The following is a 16,746-nucleotide window of genomic DNA, read 5'->3' as shown; positions in this document are numbered from 1 at the left end:
TCTCCATCATCTCAGAATTGCATTATGTAATGAGTGATGTCACCCAGGAGGCCATATTGTGAATATGATCAATGCTGGGTAGAAAATAAGTTGGACAACCCATTTGCTGATTTAAAAAATTCAAAGGCAATCTCCTAGCATCATAAATTAAAAGATAATTATCCGTCTCTAGGCAGATGACACCGTTTCATTATGAAGTGGCCTTCAGCTATTATACTGCTGACTAATTATTGTCAGGATACATCTTAGCAGGGGCTGAGCTAAAACAAAACTGTGATGTGTTTTTCAAATGTTTTCTAAGGTTTTCCTGGCTACCGCCACACAATCCTGAACAGAGATCAAATTGTTTATAACTAAATCAACACTCCCTCTTCAGAGCCTAAAGAGTTTCTATTGGGGTCAAGTTGGCAAATTGGTAGCACCTAACCTTTTGTTGTTTATTAAAAGTTTATAATAAATCTGATTTTCACAGCTGCAAAGCAGATTTGCTTTTGAACATTTTACTGCAGAATTATACTTTGTCTATAAAACTTGCTCATTTTATACATTCAAATATCAAAACTCATGCTGAAGTCTCTGTATACTTACATAAAAACTAACAATATTACTATCTAAATACATGACTAGGGCAGAAGAGCTACAATTCAAGAGAATGAATATATATAATATATTTCAAAATAATGTGTTCTGCCTTCAAGCAAGCTTTGGAATTTTGTCAGTTTCTACAAGCAATTTGTCCAATCTTCTTGACTCTAAATGAGAAGAGCTACACAGTTGTAAAAGGAATATTGTGAGAAAAAAGTGATGTCACTTTGTAAGGGATAAGCAAAGTGACTAGTATGTAGGCTCTATAGGATGACCCAGAAATGAACCCACACAGAATAGGGATTCATTTCTAGTGAATCTTCAATATCTTTTTTTCCTTGTGCTTCACTCTTCTCCACCTTCCTCTGGTAGATTTCTAACCTGCTCTTACTTGGAACTTTTATTTGACTTGATTATTAATGTTGACATTCTTTCCTATTGAGGGCTTCAGTTTTCATGCATTTGATTTATAGAATTTCAATAGATTTGTGCAGAAAGCTTTATCTCTAGGAAAATGTTCTTCTTTAGTTTGTAGAAGTTCTGTTTCTGACATTTGGTGACATTTTCCCATACTGTTGACAGGTATTTCCCCTTCCTTCAGACAGGCAAGGAGACTGCTGGGGTGTTTCATCTCATCTATATTTCTTTTTCTTTTACTTTGTTTCTGTCTTTTTTTTTTTTTTTTATTAACTTGAGTATTTCTTATATACATTTCGAGTGTTATTCCCTTTCCCGGTTTCCGGGCAAACATCCCCCTCCCCTCTCCCCTTCCTTAGGGGTGTTCCCCTCCCAACCCTCCCCCCATTGCCGCCCTCTCCCCAACAGTCTAGTTCACTGGGGGTTCAGTCTTAGCAGGACCCAGGGCTTCCCCTTCCACTGGTGCTCTTACTAGGATATTCATTGCTACCTATGGGGTCAGAGTCCAGGGTCAGTCCATGTATAGTCTTTAGGTAGTGGCTTAGTCCCTGGAAGCTCTGGTTGGTTGGCATTGTTGTTCATATGGGGTCTCGAGCCCTTCAAGCTCTTCCAGTTCATTCTCTGATTCCTTCAACGGGCGTCCCTTCTCAGTTCAGTGGTTTGCTGCTGGCATTCGCCTCTGTATTTGCTGTATTCTGGCTGTGTCTCTCAGGTTCGATCTACATCCGGCTCCTGTCGGTCTGCACTTCTTTGCTTCATCCATCTTGTCTAATTGGGTGGCTCTATATGTATGGGCCACATGTGGGGCAGGCTCTGAATGGGTGTTCCTTCAGTCTCTGTTTTAATCTTTGCCTCTCTCTTCCCTGCCACGGGTATTCTTGTTCCCCTTTTAAAGAAGGAGTGAAGCCTTCACATTTTGATCATCCGTCTTGAGTTTCATTTGTTCTAGGCCACTAGGGTAATTCAAGCATTTGGGCTAATAGCCACTTATCAGTGAGTGCATACCATGTATGTCTTTCTGTGATTGGGTTAGCTCACTCAGAATGATATTTTCCAGTTCCAACCATTTGCCTCACAATTTCATAAAGTCGTTGTTTTTTTGATAGCTGAGTAATATTCCATTGTGTAGATGTACCACATTTTCTGTATCCATTCCTCTGTTGAAGGGCATCTGGGTTCTTTCCAGCTTCTGGCTATTATAAATAAGGCTGCGATGAACATAGTGGAGCACGTGTCTTTTTTATATGTTGGGGCATCTTTTGGGTATATGCCCAAGAGAGGTATAGCTGGATCCTCAGGCAGTTCAATGTCCAATTTTCTGAGGAACCTCCAGACTGATTTCCAGAATGGTTGTACCAGTCTGCAACCCCACCAACAATGGAGGAGTGTTCCTCTTTCTCCGCATCCTCGCCAGCATTTGCTGTCACCTGAGTTTTTGATCTTAGCCATTCTCACTGGTGTGAGGTGAAATCTCAGGGTTGTTTTGATTTGCATTTCCCTGATGACTAAAGATGTTGAACATTTCTTTAGGTGTTTCTCAGCCATTCGGCATTCCTCAGCTGTGAATTCTTTGTTTAGCTCTGAACCCCATTTTTTAATAGGGTTATTTGTCTCCCTCTTGGTCTAACTTTTTTGAGTTCTTTGTATATTTTGGATATAAGGCCTCTATCTGTTGTAGGATTGGTAAAGATCTTTTCCCAATCTGTTGGTTGCCGTTTTGTCCTGACCACAGTGTCCTTTGCCTTACAGAAGCTTTGTAGTTTTATGAGATCCCATTTGTCGATTCTTGATCTTAGAGCATAAGCCATTGGTGTTTTGTTCAGGAAATTTTTCCAGTGCCCATGTGTTCCAGATGCTTCCCTAGTTTTTCTTCTATTAGTTTGAGTGTGTCTGGTTTGATGTGGAGGTCCTTGATCCACTTGGACTTAAGCTTTGTACAGGGTGATAAGCATGGATCGATCTGCATTCTTCTACATGTTGACCTCCAGTTGAACCAGCACCATTTGCTGAAAATGCTATCTTTTTCCATTGGATGGATTTGGCTCCTTTGTCAAAAAATCAAGTGACCATAGGTGTGTGGGTTCATTTCTGGGTCTTCAATTCTATTCCATTGGTCTATCTGTCTGTCTCTGTACCAATACCATGCAGTTTTTATCACAATTGCTCTGTAATACTGCTTGAGTTCAGGGATAGCGATTCCCCCAGAAGTCCTTTTATTGTTGAGCATAGTTTTAGCTATCCTGGGTTTTTTGTTATTCCAGATGAATTTGCAAATTGTTCTGTCTAACTCTTTGAAGAATTGGATTGGTATTTTGATGGGGATTGCATTGAATCTGTAGATCGCTTTTGGCAGAATGGCCATTTTACTATATTAATCCTGCCAATCCATGAGCATGGGAGATCTTTCCATCTTCTGAGGTCTTCTTCAATTTCTTTCTTCAGAGTCTTGAAGTTCTTGTTGTACAAATCTTTTACTTGCTTGGTTAAAGTCACACCGAGGTACTTTATATTATTTGGGTCTATTATGAAGGGTGTCGTTTCCCTAATTTCTTTCTCGGCTTGCTTCTCTTTTGTGTAGAGGAAGGCTACTGATTTATTTGAGTTAATTTTATACCCAGCCACTTTGCTGAAGTTGTTTATCAGCTTTAGTAGTTCTCTGGTGGAACTTTTGGGATCATTAAATATACTATCATATCATCTGCAAATAGTGATATTTTGACTTCTTCTTTTCGATCTGTATCCCCTTGACCTCCTTTTGTTGTCTGATTGCTCTGGCTAGAACTTCAAGAACTATATTGAATAAGTAGGGAGAGAGTGGGCAGCCTTGTCTAGTCCCTGATTTTAGTGGGATTGCTTCAAGTTTCTCTCCATTTAGTTTAATGTTAGCCACTGGTTTGCTGTATATGGCTTTTACTATGTTTAGGTATGGGCCTTGGATTCCTATTCTTTCCAGGACTTTTATCATGAAGGGGTGTTGAATTTTGTCAAATGCTTTCTCAGCATCTAATGAAATGATCATGTGGTTTTGTTCTTTCAGTTTGTTTATATAATGGATCACGTTGATGGTTTTTCCAGATATTAAACCATCCCTGCATGCCTGGGATGAAGCCTACTTGATCATGGTGGATGATTGTTTTGATGTGCTCTTGGATTCGGTTTGCCAGAATTTTGTTGAGTATTTTTTTCGTCGATGTTCATAAGGGAAATTGGTCTGAAGTTCTCTTTCTTTGTTGGGTCTTTGTGTGGTTTAGGTATAAGAGTAATTGTGGCTTCATAGAAGGAGTTGGTAGTGCTCCATCTGTTTCAATTTTGTGGAATAGTTTGGATAATATTGGTATGAGGTCTTCTATGAAGGTCTGATAGAATTCTGCACTAAACCCGTCTGGACCTGGGCTCTTTTTGGTTGGGAGTCCTTTAATGACTGCTTCTATTTCCTTAGGAGTTATGGGGTTGTTTAACTGGTTTATCTGTTCCTGATTTAACTTCGGTACCTGGTATCTGTCTAGGAAATTGTCCATTTCCTGCAGATTTTCAAGTTTTGTTGAGTATAGGCTTTTATAGTAAGATCTGATGATTTTTTGAATTTCCTCTGAATCTGTAGTTATGTCTCCCTTTTCATTTCTGATTTTGTTAATTTGGACACACTCTCTGTGTCCTCTCGTTAGTCTGGCTAAGGGTTTATCTATCTTGTTGATTTTCTCAAAGAACCAACTTTTGGTTCTGTTGATTCTTTGTCCTTTTTGTTTCTACTTGGTTGATTTCAGCTCTGAGTTTGATTATTTCCTGCCTTCTACTCCTCCTGGGTGTATTTGCTTCTTTTTGTTCTAGAGCTTTTTAGGTGTGCTGTCAAGCTGCTGACATATGCTCTTTCCTGTTTCTTTCTGCAGGCACTCAAGCGCTATGAGTTTTCCTCTTAGCACTTTAGCTTTCATCGTGTCCCATAAGTTTGGGTATGTTGTACCTTCATTTTCATTAAATTCTAAAAAATTTTTAATTTCTTTCTTTATTTCTTCCTTGACCAGGTTTTCTTTGAGTAGAGCTTTGTTCAATTTCCACTTATATGTGGGCTTTCTTCCCTTATTGTTATTGAAGACCAGCTTTAGGCCGTGGTGGTCCGATATACGCATGGGATTATTTCTATCTTTCTGTACCTGTTGAGGCCCGTTTTTTGACCAATTATATGGTCAATTTTGGAGAAAGTACCATGAGGAGCTGAGAAGAAGGTATATCCTTTTGTATTAGGGTAGAGCGTTCTATAAATATCCGTTAAGTCCATTTGGCTCATGACTTCTCTTAGTCTGTCTACGTCTCTGTTTAATTTCTGTTTCCATGATCTGTCCATTGATGAGAGTGGGGTGTTGAAGTCTCCTACTATTATTGTGTGAGGTGCAATGTGTGTTTTGAGCTTTAGTAAGGTTTCTTTTACGTATGTAGGTGCCCTTGTATTTGGGGCATAGATATTTAGGATTGAGAGTTCATCTTGGTGGATTTTTCCTTTGATAAATATAAAGTGTCCTTCCTTATCTTTTTTGATGACTTTTAGTTGAAAATTGACTTTATTTGATATTAGAATGGCTACTCCAGCTTGCTTCTTCCGACCATTTGCCTGGAAAGTTGTTTTCCAGCCTTTCACTCTGAAGTAGTGTCTGTCTTTGTCTCTGAGGTGTGTTTCCTGTAGGCAGCAGAATGCAGGGTCCTCGTTGCGTATCCAGTTTGTTAATCTATGTCTTTTTATTGGGGAGTTGAGGCCATTGATGTTGAGAGATATTAAGGAATAGTGATTATTGCTTCCTGTTATATTCATACGTGGATGTGTTATGTTTGTGTGCTTTTCTTCTCTTTGTTTTGTTGCCAAAACGATTAGTTTCTTACCTCTTCTTGGGTATAGCTTGCCTCCTTATGTTGGGCTTTACCATTTATTATCCTTTGTAGTGCTGGATTTGTAGAAAGATATTGTGTAAATTTGGTTTTGTCATGGAATATCTTGGTTTCTCCATCTATATTAATTGAGAGTTTTGCAGGATACAGTAGCCTGGGCTGGCATTTGTGTTCTCTTAGGGTCTGTATGACATCAGTCCAGGATCTTCTGGCCTTCATAGTTTCTGGCGAAAAGTCTGGTGTGATTCTGATAGGTCTGCCTTTATATGTTACTTGACCTTTTTCCCTTACTGCTTTTAATATTCTTTCCTTATTTAGTGCGTTTGGTGTTTTGACTATTATGTGACGGGAGGTGTTTCTTTTCTGGTCGAATCTATTTGGAGTTCTGTAGGCTTCTTGTATGCCTATGGGTATCTCTTTTTTTAGGTTAGGGAAGTTTTCTTCTATGATTTTGTTGAAGATATGTACTGGTCCTTTGAGCTGGGAGTCTTCACTCTCTTCTATACCTATTATCCTTAGGTTTGATCTTCTCATTGAGTCCTGGATTTCCTGTATGTTTTGGACCAGTAGCTTTTTCCGCTTTACATTATCTTTGACAGTTGAGTCAATGATTTCTATGGAATCTTCTGCTCCTGAGATTCTCTCTTCCATCTCTTGTATTCTGTTGGTAAAAACTTGTATCTACAGCTCCTTGTCTCTTCTTTTGGTTTCTATATCCAGGGTTGTTTCCATGTGTTCTTTCTTGATTGCTTCTATTTCCATTTTTAATTCCTTCCACTGTTTGATTGTGTTTTCCTTTAATTCTTTCAGGATTTTGTGTCTCCTCTGTATGGGCTTCTACTTGTTTATTTATGTTTTCCTGGAATTCTTTCATGCATTTTTTTTGCGATTCCTCTCTGTAGGCTTCTACTTGTTCTCTAAGGGAGTTCATCATGTCTTTCTTGAAGTTCTCAGCATCATGATCAAATATGATTTTGAATCTAGATCTTGCTTTTCTGGTGTGTTTGGATATTCCATGTTTGTTTTGATGGGAGAATTGGGCTCGATGGTGCCATGTAGTCTTAGTTTCTGTTGCTTGGGTTCCTCGCTTGCCTCTCGCCATCAAATTATCTCTAGTGTTACTTTGTTCTGCTATTTCTGACAGTGGCTAAACTGTCCTATAGGCCTGTGTGTCAGGAGTGCTGTAGACCTGTTTTCCTCTCTTTCAGTCAGTTATGGGGACAGAGTGTTCTGCTTTTCGGGCGTGCAGGGTTTTCCTTTCTACAGGTCTTCAGCTGTTCCTGTGGACCTGTGCCTTGATTCACCAGGCAAGTCACTTGCAGCAGATAAGTTAGTCTTACCTGTGGCCTTTGAGGCTCGGGTTCGCTCATGGGGTTCTGCCCACGGCTCTCCAGCGTGTGGCGACCCGGGAAGATCTCGCCGCCTCTTCCGGGAGCCTCCGTGCACCAGGGTTCCAGATGGCCTCCGGTGTTTTCCTCCGGTCTGTTTCCTTCAGGATCCGACGGAGATCTCACGGCACAACCCGGTCACCTCCTGGGCCGCCTCCACGCACAGGAACCCAGAGGCCTTGTACAGTTTCCTCTTGGGTCAGGGATGTGGGCAGGGGTGGGCAGTGTTGGTGGTCTCTTCCGCTCTGCAGCCTCAGGAGTGCCCACCCGACCAGGCAGTAAGGTATCTCTCCCACGGGTTCTGGGAGCAGAGGGCTGCTGCGGGCCGGAATCCGCTGGGTGGGTCTTCGTGTACTCACGGGGCCTACATGGCTTTAGAGGGACTCTGCCCTGTGCCCCGAGTCCACCAGGCAAGTCACTTGCAGCAGATAAGTTAGTCTTACCTGTGGCCCTGAGGCTCGAGTTCGCTCGCGGGGTTCTGCCCCACGGGCTCTCCGCGGTGGCAGCGACCGGGAAGATCTGCGCCGCCTCTTCCGGGAGCCTCCGTGCACCAGGGTTCCAGATCGGAACTCCGGTGTTCGTCCGCCTGTTTCCTTCTGAATCCGGCGGTGTCTCAGGCAGGGCTCCTGCTGCTCCTGGGCCCTCCCCCACAGGAACCCAGAGGCCTTGTACAGTTTCCTCTTGGGTCAGGGATGTGGGCAGGGGTGGGCAGTGTTGGTGGTCTCTTCTGCTCTGCAGCCTCAGGAGTGCCCACCTGACCAGGCAGTAAGGTATCTCTCCCACGGGTTCTGGGAGCAGAGAGCTGCTGCGGGCCGGGATCCGCGGGTGTGGGACTTCCGGTCCAGACATCAGTTTTTGGTGAGTGATCGGAAGAGCACACGTTTGAACTCCAGGCACGCCGATAGCCCGTATGCCGTGTTAAGTTAGTCTTACCTGTGGCCCCGAGGCTCGAGTTCGCTCGCGGGGTTCTGCCCCACGGGCTCTCCGCGGTGGCAGCGACCGGGCTGTTTCTGTCTTTTTTAAAATCATACCAAGCCCTGAAAACTTCTGATCTCGCAGTATGTCCTCTTTTTAGGTGACATCGTTACAACTTTTGCTTTACCTTCAATTATCTTGTTTACTAGGATATGGGAAATTGATGTTTCCCCCTTAGGCATCAAGGGAGAATACCATTTGTACCTTTTTCTGGTATGTATTAGAAATTGACATACAAAAGTCATTATATTCTCTGCAGTTATTTTTTCTCTGAAGTACAGTAAAATGAGTTCTCTTCATTCATATAAAACCTAATTTTGTCAGTGCTTCACGATTTGCTCTATATTTACATTAGACAGGCATAAGTCAGTGAAAATTTGTTACAGAATCTTCATTTCTTTTTGAAATTTTTCTGTTTTTATATCACTTGTAGTAAACATTACTATCCACAAATACGGTTGGGAGAAAAGCATTTCTAGCATTTTCACATTGCTAGAAACACATTAGTATCATTATTTAAATGAGCATGATTGAAGAAAATGTCCTGGCTAGTGGTGTGAACAAGCGACAGTAATTAGGAATCACTTAACCAGAACTGGTGCTCTGCCTAAAAACTAGGAACACAACAGGTGACAAAGCAAAGTGAGCCTGTTTCCCATAGAATCAGGGTCATCAAAATCTTAGTATGTCTTATGCTTGCAAAACCTGGATGATTAAAGGAATTTATTATTTCTTTATTCACATGTCAACAATGTCCAATTGTTAATTCAAAGTTTAATTTCAAGTGGTCAACATCTTTATGCTCTAAACATATACTTGATTTACTAAGACTTATTAGGTAGAAGAGTGACACCCACACTTCCTAATCTGTGAGAATCTTTATAAGTAATAACTCAATGCATACACATATTTTCCTGTGGATATGTTTCTTTGTTTATATAGTTGATATCATTTTGGTAAACATTAGGGTCATTTTATTCATTTGTGTTGGGATATTATGATAAATTTATTGTTCCATATAACATACATTTCAAATGATACATAATAAAAAGGACTAAGCATTTTTGCACCATAGTCACATCACCATAGGACATATTCAAATATCAGATCAGAGATATAAAGGAAGGATTAGCTTAATTAAAGCACTACATTCACAGTTCTCTTTGAAGATTTTCCTCAAAGGAAAGGTCACAGCATTTTATAGAGGATGAAGTTATAACACCAATATTAACTAGCCACAGGCCTCCTTAAAGAGCAGAGAGATGCTCTCTCAATTCTCCTGAGGGGGCTTCTGGCAGAATCCCTTCATGCATATATAATCTTAACAAGATTTTTTTGTCTTTCTCCTGTGGTTTTGAATTATTCTTTTTTCTAAGTCCTTTTTAAATTATTATGGTCAAAAGCTATAATTTAAGAAAATTAACTTTAGGAATCATTTGGGTGACCAGACTATTTTTCATTATACTACTTATAGAATCACTGATATTCTCTTGATCAAGTTTAAATTCCATAACAATTCAATTTCACCTGTCCAGTATATCAGATGACACTAGAAACCAAGTGTCTTTGACTTGGACAGTCAAGCTACATGGACCAGATAGATGGATCATGCCATCTAGCAGAGTGCCCCACTGCATATTTATGCTCAGTAACTACAATCTCTATTTTAATCAACTCCTTGATTTCTCTCATTAATTTACTTTTGCATTCTCCTCAGTCACTAATTTACAGCCGATTGCAGCTCCTCAAAGTCATTATCAGATTCTCAGAGTAGACTTGACTCGTCTTGTATAAAGGACTTCAACTTGGCTCCATCATGTTGATAAATGCACATCATTTTACCTCTGTTCTATGGTTTTAATTAATACAATGACTCCTATTCTAGCCATCTAAGTATCAATCATATTCTCTTCCTCTCAATTCTATGCTTGAATTTTCCCTCAAGCCTCCATACACACAATGCTGTTTTCCATTGCAGTGCCCTTTCAATTATATACTATAGAATGATAAAGTCATTGCCTTGATTCTATATGGCTCCTATTTTAGTTTTCACTTACTTTTTGTATGCAGTTGCTGTCTTTATTCCTTATTTCTCAATCCCTCATGAACTGCTTTGAATATGGCAGCAAATATATAATTCCATTGTAAATCATTCTTGTAAAGATCAGTAGGCCCACATCTTGGGGATGTTATCTTTTTAAAATCTATCTGTACAAGTCTATCATATAATATGACTGGAAGAATTTATATTTTTTCCCTCTCAATACCAGTCTGACCCAGAAAATTCCCAAAATGTATCATGAGACATTCAGTTTTCATGCAAGAAGTGTGAATGGCACAATTTCTTCAAATTTTTACACGTGTTTTTTAGAGGGCCTTCAAGTGCAGGGTCCACAGAAAATCTTCTATATATGGTTCATATTGCAAGCAATATTACACTCATTATCACATTTGGTACTAATTAAATATTATATTCATATTTTCACATGTATTTTCTTCAAAATTCTTGAAGTCAATGACTTAAAATACTTCTGAGTTTCAAGTTCCTGTCACAGCAACTTTAGGAGTATTCCCATACCATCCTGAATTCAGACAAAGAATAAATTGTTCTTCAGCTTCACAGAGATATTCAATTTGATGACAAACTGATAAATTTAAAATTTTGAACAAGCAAAGCCAATTATTTCTTAATATTATTAATGTTGTTATGTTTCTTAATATCATATGCACAATTAAAATATGAAATGAACATCATTGTATATATTATCAATTAAGTCTTAAAAATTTTATTTTATTTTGTATTTTTCTAAAAACATACGCACAAACAAACTTTACTTCTGGTAAAGTCATTCACAGGTATGCTACCTGTGGAGGTCAGAAGAGGGTATCATATTTCCTGGAAAAGAAGATAAGGATGGTTTTGATCCACCTGTTACTCCTGGGAAATGATCTTAGGTTCTTTGCAAGAGCTTAAGTATCAACCATCTTTACCTAGGAGCCATAATCCCAGATGCAGCGCTTAATGTTTATGAAGATAAAATGATTCCACAGTAAATTAAAACAAATCATATGCTGTTGAACTTTTATGATAAGTATGATCTTTCAAGGGAACTATTGTGAGGAAGTTATTTTCCTTCAAAGTATATGTGTTTACATGTCTAATCAGGAAATTTGAATGCCTGGCCAAGCTCACTACTAGGATGCAGGTATCTATTAATAGATGACCACACTCTCTACTTTGATTTTCATTTTTGGTAATATACTGAGTATTTGAGAGCAAAGGCCATACTGCCCAGAAACTCAGTGAAAATTAATCAGAAACCATTCATACCAAAGAACAGTTTATGGTGAGAGTAGACATTTTGCAGAAGACCTTTTAATCTTGGAGAAAAACATAAGCACTGCTCTACAGGCACCTGACAATATGACTTCATGTGAGAAAACAGTACAACCTGATCATTGCTGTGCAGTGTTGTTAAGGAGTTGGATGGAGCACTGCTTGCATGGATCCTCAGCCTAGAGAACTCAAGTGGTAAACAGTAGCAAGCTGAGCAAGAGGCATTAGGTTTGGCAAAAACACTACTCTGTGTACATGAAAACAAGTTCTCCAGACTCACTGCTGACCATGTAGGATGCTTCAAACAACTAGAAAAAGGTAATTTGGGAGAAGTAGAACTATACCATTGATAGGAGAAAAAAATTTAAAAATTACAGCTTGTATTTTCTGTTTGCACCCACAACATAAGGAACAAATAAGTATAACATGCCATAAATCACAAAAATAAATATACAAATATAGTCTGTAGACTGAAGTTCTACACAGAAACAAAGTAAGGATCCCAACATTTAATATAATCAATAAATAATAATATTTAATTCTGTGGTAAAATGTTGTCAGCTTAACTTTTAGTTACATATTATTAAAATTTTCAGTATTTGGCAATTAATATTAGTATTATATATATAAATTTTGTATTAAACAAAATGCTTGCTTTTTAAAATGAAAATAAAAGAGTATATACATTCAATTTTCTAAGTTTGATTAATCTTGCATCACTGAATACAGTCATAATTTTTTTCAAACTTACTTATCCATAAGTGTGAAATATTGCTTTTATATATTATAAAATATTAAATTCATGCTCTGTATTGCAGAAAATATTGAATAGTGAGTGCTTTAGTACAATGAATGAAAATAAATGCATGTCACTTATAGAAAAATGTTCTGATATATAACTAGTAATGTTTAAAAGTAAAATTGAGTATAGAATGATATGAGGCTGAGGAAGAAAACAGAAGGATCAGAACCAGGTGAGTTATTCACTTTTCAGTAAATTCAGATTTCCATGAGCTTCCAAAGTTTATATTTCAGAGAGGAACATCAACTATGGCACCCAGCTTCCATTCTGCTAACAGATAGAATGGTCCCCACCTCCAAGGCTGGAAGGCTTGTCCTTGTTATCCTCCTGTGTGAGAAGATATTTAGGGTTGCTGTTTAATAATAAACATATTTACCTATCTTATGACTATGTCACTTTGCAACTATAAGTGACCGTCCTGAGTCCCTTTGAGGCAAGCCAGAAATGGTAGCCTCTGGCATTTAGTATCTTATCTTAAAACAGCAGGGAACTATGTAAAGGATTAATTGCTAGAGCCCTTTCCCTTTAATCCAGATACTTCTCACTCAGTCTAGGGAGAAGTTTAGATCATTAAATTTCTGGTGAATGAGAAGACAGTCATGTTCTCAGAGGGAAAAACTTTTATATAGGCAAATTTGGATTAAGTTTACATAAATTCATATACAGAATCATGCATTCATACATTTCCATTCTAAGAAGTTGGACCAAATATACATACTTCTCTTACAATAACATACGTATAAACACCCATCCACACCTTCATGTGTACATGGAATAAAAGTTCAAGAACTAATGCAGAAAGAACTCACTCATTATGCATGAAAAATGGTCTTCATTCTTTGTTGCATGGAGAAAGTAAAAGAATCTACTGCTGACGTAATTAAAAGCAAGTCTAAGAAGAAAGATTTGTTCTCTTTAGTAAGACTAAGCTTGCCTTACTATTAAGAAAAGACCTAAGAAGCTCAAGAAAAATAAAGACCCAAATGTGGATGCTTCAGTCCATCTTAGAAGGGGGAACAAAATCAAGGAAGAAATAAAGGTAAAAAGAGTAGAGCAGAGACTGAAGGAAAGGACATTCAGAGACTGCTCCACCTGGGGATCCTTCCCACATACAACCACCAAACCCAGTTACTATTGCTGATGCCAAGAAATGCTTGCTGACAGGAGACTGGTATGGATGTCTCCTGAAAGGCTCTGCCAGAGCCCTACTGATACAGATTAGGATGCTTCCAGCTAACTATCAGGCTGAGCATGGAAACCTCAACAGAGGAGTTAGAAAAAGGACTGAGGGAGCTGAAGGGGTTTTCAACAACATAAAAAGAACAAGACTATCAACCATCTAGACCTTCCAGAGCTTCCAGAGACTAAACCACCAACCAAAGAGTACATATGGAGGGACCCATGGCTCCAGCTGCATATGTAGGAGAGGATGGCATTGTCAGGCATCAATAGGAGGAGAAGTACATGATCCTGTGAAGGCTCATTTTTTCAATGTAGGGGAATGCCAGAGTGTTGAGGTGGGAGTGGGGTGGGAGGGGGAGCATCATCATAGGATCGGGGGAAAGGGAGAGGAGAAGAGGGGACTGAGAAACAGGATAATACTTGAAATCTAAATACATAAAAATACCAGAGAGAGAGAGAGAGAGAGAGAGAGAGAGAGAGAGAGAGAGAGAGAGAGAGAGAGAGAGTGTTCAGTTGCATGGTAAGGGGAAGCCTGCCTGCTCCTTTGCTCTCTCTTTAACTCTTTTTTTCTTTTTCTATGCTTTTCTGCATTCTGCATATTGCTCCCTTTAGCTTTCATATTTTTTTTTATATATTTGGTTGTGAGCCCTAGCCTTTAACGGCTGAGCCATCTCTCCAGCCCGTTTTTATATTTTCTAATACTTTTTACCTTATTCCACTTTGCATTATCCTTTTAATCTTGCGCTCTCCTCCTGGTCTGATATAAGAACCCTCTTGCTCCTTATCCCTTATTATCAATGATTTCTCTCAAATTTTTTTATTTACATTTCAAATGTTATCTCTTCTTCCGGTTTTCACTCCAGAAACCTGTTATCTTCCCCTGCTTCTATGGTGGTGCCTCCCCCACCCACCTCCCCACACTGATATTTACCTACACTGGGGCATCGATCTTTGGCAAGACCAAGGGCCTCTCCTCACAGTGTTGTTGGACAAGGCCTTCCTCTGCTACATATGTGGCTGGAGCTATACGTCCGTCCCTGTGTACTCTTGAGATGGGGGTTTAGTACCTGGGAGTAGTGGAGGTCTAGTTTGTTGATATTGTTGTTCCTCTTGTGGGGTTGTAAACCACTTCAGCTACTTCAGTCCTTTCTCTAACTCCTCCCCATTCTTAGTTCAATGGTTGGCTGGAAGCATAGGCCTCTGTTCTTGTTAGGCTATGGCAGAGCCTCTCAGGAGATAGTTATATCAGGATCCTGTCAGCATGAACTTCTTGGCACACAGTATTGTCTTGGTTCGGTGGTTTTATATGATATGGATCCCCAGGTGGGGAGTCTCTGGATGGCCTTTCCTCCAGTCTCTGCTCCACACATTGTCTTCATTTCCTCCTGTGAGTATTTTTGCTTCCCCTTCTAAGAAGGACTTGACAAAGGAACTAAAAACATCCAGTGGAAAAAAGACCACATTTTCAAGAAATGGTGCTGGTTAAACTGGAGGTCAGCATGTAGAAGAATGCAAATTGATCCATTCTTATCTCTTTGTACAAATCTCAAGTTCAAGCGGATCAAGGACCTCCACCTAACCAGATACACTGAAACTAATAGAAGAGAAAGTAGGGAAGTGCCTCAAACACACGGACACAGGGGAGATTTTCCTGAACAGAATACGAATGGCTTATGTTCTGAGATCAGGAATCAACAAATGGGACCTCATAAAATTGGAAGGCTTCTGTAAGGCAAAGGACACTCTCATTAGGACAAAACGGCAACCAACAAATTGGGAAAAGGTCTTTACTAATCCTACATCCAATAGAGGGCTATTATCCAATATATACAAAGAACCCAAGAAGTTAGAAGCCAGAGAATCAAATAACTCTATTTATAAAATGGGGCAGAAAGAGAAAAACACAGAATTCTCAACTGCATAATATCAAATGGCTGAGAAGTACCTAAAGAAATGTTCAACATCCTTAGTCATCAGGGAAATGCAAACTAAAACAACCCTGAGATTCCAACTCACACCATTCAAAATGCCTGAGTTCAAAAACTCAGGTGACAGGAGTTGCTGGTGATGATGTGGAAAAAGTAGAACACTCCTCCATTGATGGAGGAATTAAAAGATGGTACAACCACTCTAGAAAGCAGTCTGTTGGTTCCTCAGACAAATGGGCATAGTACTACCTGAGGACCCAGCTATATCACTCCTGGATATATACTCAAAAGATGCCCCAACATATAACAAGGAAACATTCTCCACTGTGTTCATAGCAGCCTTATTTATAATAGCCAGAAGCTATGGAAGAATGGATCCAGAAAATGTGGTAAATTTACACAAGTACAACTCAGCTATTAAAAACAATGACGTCATGAAATTCTTGGGCAAATGGATGAAAATAAAAATATCCTGAGTAAGGCAACCCAATGATAAAAGAACACACTGGTATGCACACTCACTGATAAGTGGATATTAGCCCAAATGTTGTAATACCCATGATACAATTCAGAGACTACATGAAGCTCAAGAAGAAGAAAGATCAAAGTTTGAATGTTTCTCTCCAATTTTATATCCTGCAATGTGAGCTCTTCTAGTCTTCTGTACCTTTTGTAGGTGAATAGATCACAGGGTTTTTCCAAGCATTCCCATCCTTACCCCCTCTGTTTTTGTTGTTTTGTTTTGTTTTGTTTTGTTTTATAAAAGTTCACTGAAAGTTAAAACATAAATTGAATAAGATGTTTACAATAGAGAATGTTTATGTGCATATCCATCAAGATTAGTCATCTTGGTAAACATCTGTCATCTGTCGGCAGTTCTACAGGTTCATGGGGAGCTAAAAACCATTGAAGCTTTGTATAGATAAACTAAGTCACTATTTTGTCTTCAGTCCTTGCACCTATCACAAATCATTTGTTCCCTTTTTACGACCTTTGATCTTTACAACCTCTTGGAATGTGCTCTGTATTGCAGAATCCTGCTTACTTTCTCAAATGCAACTAACTTATGACTCTTGAAGACTGTCAGGGTTCGCAATGTAGTTTTGTCATCAGAAAGGATTTATTGGCAGTTCTTCTATAAAACCCCTTAATAATTACAAATATAATTTTAGGAATTCTTATAGGACCATCATTAAGAATTAAGAAATCATCTCTGTATATATAGCATCACTACAAGACATTGCATCATCACTG

This window comes from Rattus rattus, chromosome 3, assembly GCF_011064425.1.
Source record: "Rattus rattus isolate New Zealand chromosome 3, Rrattus_CSIRO_v1, whole genome shotgun sequence".
NCBI lineage: Eukaryota > Metazoa > Chordata > Mammalia > Rodentia > Muridae > Rattus > Rattus rattus.
Note: the sequence above shows the minus strand (reverse complement) of the source record.